Source organism: Molossus molossus, unplaced genomic scaffold, assembly GCF_014108415.1.
Source record: "Molossus molossus isolate mMolMol1 unplaced genomic scaffold, mMolMol1.p scaffold_m16_p_10, whole genome shotgun sequence".
Classification (NCBI taxonomy): Eukaryota; Metazoa; Chordata; class Mammalia; order Chiroptera; family Molossidae; genus Molossus; species Molossus molossus.
This window is the reverse complement of record NW_023425345.1, coordinates 56,622,247-56,627,283: the sequence shown is the minus strand read 5'-3', so window position 1 is coordinate 56,627,283 and position 5,037 is coordinate 56,622,247. Positions and strand designations below refer to the sequence as shown.

The following is a 5,037-nucleotide window of genomic DNA, read 5'->3' as shown; positions in this document are numbered from 1 at the left end:
TCAATAAAGCTGTATTTATTTATTATTATTATTTTTTTATCCTCACCCGAGGATATTTTTCCATTTTTTTGTGTACAGATAGAGTGGGAGGGAGAGAGAGGAAGGGAGAGAGAAAGAGAAACATCGATGTGAAGGGACACATCGAGTGGCTGCCACCCGCACGACCAAGCAGGGCCGGGGACAAACTGCAACTGAAGTACGTGCCCTTAGCGGGAACCGAACCCGGGTCTCTCCCGACCGTAGGCTGACGCTCTAACTGCTGAGCCAAACTGGCCAGGGCAATAAAGCTGTATTTAAACAAAACAAAGAAGACAAGGGCAGTCAGGATCTGGGCTTTGTCTACCTACTTGACTATGAGAACAGGGCATTTTTGGCCTTGATTTTCACGAGTGATGTGGTTTCCTGATACATAGGGTGATTTCGGCCATGTGCTGCCTTTGGTGCAGTGCATGGAAGTACTGGGCCTTCCTTCTCATTCTGGAGCCAAGACCAAAAGAGGGAAATACAGATGATTGTTTAGCAAAAATCTGCATGTGCTTGAAATCAGCAAGCATTTATTGAGCACCTAGTAGATGACAGCCCGTGTGATAAAACATGCAATGATAGCTGTGATGCATTTTTATTGTCCAAGAAACTTATTTGCTTTGAACCTCAGCTCCCATCTCTGCTGACAAAAAGTCAGAGGTGAGGAAGGACCTTCTCTATCCTAAATTGAAATCCAGTGGCATTTCAGCAGATATACTAAAGAGCATAAAAACAGGCATTAATTGCCATATTAAGAATAACTTATTTTTAATATGGCAATTAATGCTATAATTTTTAATGCTATAATTTTTAAAGTTCTGACAGCGACTGGCTTATTTGCTATTTAGAGTAATACAACAATAGTAAAGAGCCTTTTTTTTTTCTACTGTATTTTGTATATTTGTTAATAATAAAAATAGTCTATTTCTACATATTTAAATAATATTAAAAGTTATGGGCTTTTTAATATGTATATTTAAAATAGCTCTAAGATATGTCCATATTGGAATAAAATGGTAACATTCTCTTACATTGCACTTGGGAGTAATTAACATCATCATGCATTGTAATTTAATTCTGCCAACAGCAAAACATTGGTTGCTTCCTGTTCTCATATTCCCCTTTTTTGGTGGAAAAATGCATGCTCTATTACTAACCTAAAAAGATATAAAGAATGAGATATCAGTAGATGATTTTGACACCCATATTCATTCAGTTGTCAAGAAAAGGAGTTAAAGCAAGCGGTGTAAATGAGCTCAGTGACAAAATCGGAACAGTGAGTTAAGATAAATGTATAAAAAAATAAGTCTGGAGGGCACTGACATGTTTTTATGTCCTTAGTAACTTTAAGTTACTATTTCTGCTGATGGAATCTGGTAGTTTTAAATTTTATGGATCTGTGTTATTCAATAACTTTTCGGTAAAGGTAAAAAATTAAGTATACTTTTTAATGTGTATTCATGAAGGGCATTATATGTATGTATACATATGGTTATTAAGTATAATGGCTTATAAAATATGTAAGTATTTTTATTTGAAATACATATATGAAACCTCAGGGTAATTTCTTTACTTAGTACAATCACATGTCTGATTCTGTTGGCAAAAAGGAAAATTTAATTAGTTTTTGTGAATCTATTCTTTAGGATGACCGGATTCTGTTTTTTTTTTTTAATCTTAATAATTTGGTTGACCAAAAATAATCATGCTATACTAATGATCTGGCCTATACTAATGTAAGAAATTTGTTGCATTTTCAATTTTATAATGAGGCATAAAAATCCCTTAGAGGTCATGTGGCAATAATATAGAGGGAAGGCCTTAGTATTATTTCACCATCCATGCTATGTGATATTTTGTTATATATTTTGAGTGTTCACAACTCCTTAATTCATAGCAAATGTTATTCAATGCATACATAACAGATTCTCACTTCTAGATACCCTGTCATTTATCACATGTTTATTACATAGGCAAAAGTATCCCCAAGGGTTTTTAAAACTCTATTTTTAAAATCATGACATTAACACTTGTTAAAAGGTAAGTTTAACTAATAATAGGAGCTCCATGCTTGGTATGTAAACATTTTGAGAAGGATATAAATGTCATTCTAAGTATTTTTAATTCATGTATTATGTATTTTTTTGGATTTTAATCATAGCAGTAAGTATCACTAAATGTTTTTATAGAGAATAGTTAGGCTCAAAAGTATATTTACTATTTTTCAACATTAATACACATACATATGGGGGAAATGAAGCAGAGTCAGAAAGGGAGATGGAGGAGGAGGAGAAAGAGGAGAAGGAGGTGAGAGATTGACTTTGCTTATAAATCTGCATCTTAGAGTTTAATATATGTTTATTCAAGACGAGGCTAGAAGGTTTAATATAGCTTGAATAACATTATTATTCTTGATATAATATTTAGTATAAGCCATAAGATCTTTTTAGTCCACTCAGCTATGTTCAGCAACATTTATGTTCAGTGACACCCAATATAAAAATAAAAGAGAAGGCTGGTGAAGTCTTATTTTTGTAGTTGTTTAATCTAGAATTGGAAGATTATTGGTAGGAAAAATAAGGCACACTGTGACCTATTTCACTGTATGGTATAAAGAAAAACCTTGTTATGCCAGTATTCAATACATGTCTGTGGCACAAAATGCATGATATTTTCAGCTAAAAACATGCATATTTATTCAAATGTTTGGTGACTCAACAATACATTACTAAATTGGCATTTATACACTCAAGCTTTATTGGGTATTTAAAAGAATTGAAAACAGGATCTCAAAGAGATATTTGCACATCATGTTTATTGCAGCATTATTTACAGTAGCCAAGAGGTAGACATAACCTAAATGTCCATCAGTGGATGAATGGATAAAGGAAATGAGGTATTACAGTTGTTCCTTAGTATCCACGGAGGATTGGTTTCAGGACCCTCCAAAATCTTCTGATGTTCAAGTCCCTCATATAAAATGGTGCAGTATTTGCATATAACCTATATTTGCAAGTAGGCTATAGCAGGGTATGCTTACACATCACTTCATTTCCATAGATTCGGCCTAGTGATCAGTACGTGGAAAATTCAAGTTTCACTTCTAGAGACTTTCTGGGATTTTTTCCTGAGTATTTTTCAACTGTGGTTGGTTGAATACTTAGCTGTAGAGCCTGTGGATTTGGAGGGCAGACTACATAGATACAATGAATAGTATTCAGCTTTAAAAAGGAAGGGAATCCTTTCACATGCTAAAACACAAATGAACCTGGAGGATTGAGTGCAATAAGCCAGTCACAGAAGGACATGTACTGCATGATTCTACTTAAATGAGATTTCTAAAGTAGTCAGGCTCATAGAATAGAAAGTAGAATGTGGTGCCCAGAAACTTAAGTGGAGGAAGAAATGGGGAATCGTTCACTGGGTGTAGAGTTTCAGTTTTGCAAGATGAAAAAGTTCTAAGAGATCTGTTGCAGGACAGTATGTTATTGAATTGACTGTTGTATTTTATTACGCTTAAAAATGGTTAAGACGTTAAATTTTGTTATGTAGTTTTAAATTTTTCATTGAATTTATTAGGGTGACATTGGTTAATAAAATTATATAGGTTTCAGATGTACAATTCTATAATACATCATCTGTACATTGTATTGTGTGTTCACCACCCCAAGTCAAGGCTCCTTCCATCACCAATTATCCCCTCTTTACCCTCTCCTACCTCCCCCCAACACCTTTCCCTCTGGTAACCACCATGCTGTTGTCTGTGTCTATGAGTTTTGTATTATTATTATTATTATTTTCTGCTTAGACACTTACCCTATATCACCCAGCCCCCCCCCCCCCAACCCCTCTCCCCTCTGACAGTTACATATTTTTCATCACAGTGAACAAACAATCCTAGCCCAGCTGGTGTGGGTCAGCAGTTGAGTGTTGATCCATGCACCAAGAGATGACCGGTTTGATTCCCCGTCAGGGCACATGCCCAGGTTGTGGGCCTGATCCCCAGTGAGGGGCATGCAGGAGGCGGCCAATCGATATTCTTTCTCATCAATGTTTCTATCTCTCTCTCTCCCTCTCCCTTCCTCTGTCTAAAATCAATAAAGAAAAAAATTTTTTTTAAAAAATCCTAAAAATGCCCTGGCCGGTTTGGCTCAGCGGTTAGAGCATCCGCCTGTGGTCCGGAGAGACCCGGGTTCGGTTCCCGCTAAGGGCATGTACCTCGGTTGCAGTTTGTCCCCGGCTCTGGTTGGTCGTGCGGATGGCAGCCACTCGATGTGTCCCTTTCACATCGATGTTTCCCTCTCTCTCTCTCTCCCTCCCACTCTATCTGTGCAAAAAAATGGAAAAATGTCCTCTGGTGAGGATAAAAAAAAAAAATCCTAAAAAATATATACAGGGCATACAGAAGTGATGTGAAATGGTAGATTGTCTTTTTCCCAGAGATGAATTATATGGAAAATTTCTCCATAAATTTTTATAAAATTAGGTATTTTTCAGGTAAACAATAAAAATGATAGTTGAGTGCTCGCTTCAGCAGCACATATGCAAAAATTGGAACGATACAGAGACGATTAGCATGCCCCCTGCACAAGATGACATGCAAATTTGTGAAGCGAACCATATTTTTAAAAACAATTCAAAAGATCAATGAATCAAAAAGCTGGTTTTTTGAAAAGATAAACAAGATCGATGGACCTTTAGCCAGACTCACCAAGAAACAAAAAGAGAGGACCAAAATAAACAAAATCAGAAATGAATGAGAAGTTACAACTGACACCACAGAAATACAAAGGATCATCGAAACATACTATGAACAATTATGCGCCAACAAATAGGACAATCTAGGCTAAATGGACGAATTTCTAGAAACACACAGTCTCCCAAAACTGGACCGGGAAGAGATAGAAAACTTGAACAGACCAATAACAACAAAGGAAATTGAAGATGTAATTAAGAAACTCCCAGCGAACAAAAGCTCAGGCCCAGATGGCTTCACGGGGGAGTTTTATCGAA

General features: G+C 36.2%; 1 non-coding gene across 1 annotated transcript; it reads left to right on the top strand.

Annotated features, from left to right (window-relative positions):
- The first annotated feature begins 4,545 nt into the window (after positions 1 to 4,545).
- LOC118624775 lies at positions 4,546 to 4,651 on the top strand. Its single transcript, XR_004958446.1, has one exon. It is a non-coding gene; the product is annotated as a U6 spliceosomal RNA (small nuclear RNA).
- The last annotated feature ends 386 nt before the right edge of the window (positions 4,652 to 5,037 follow it).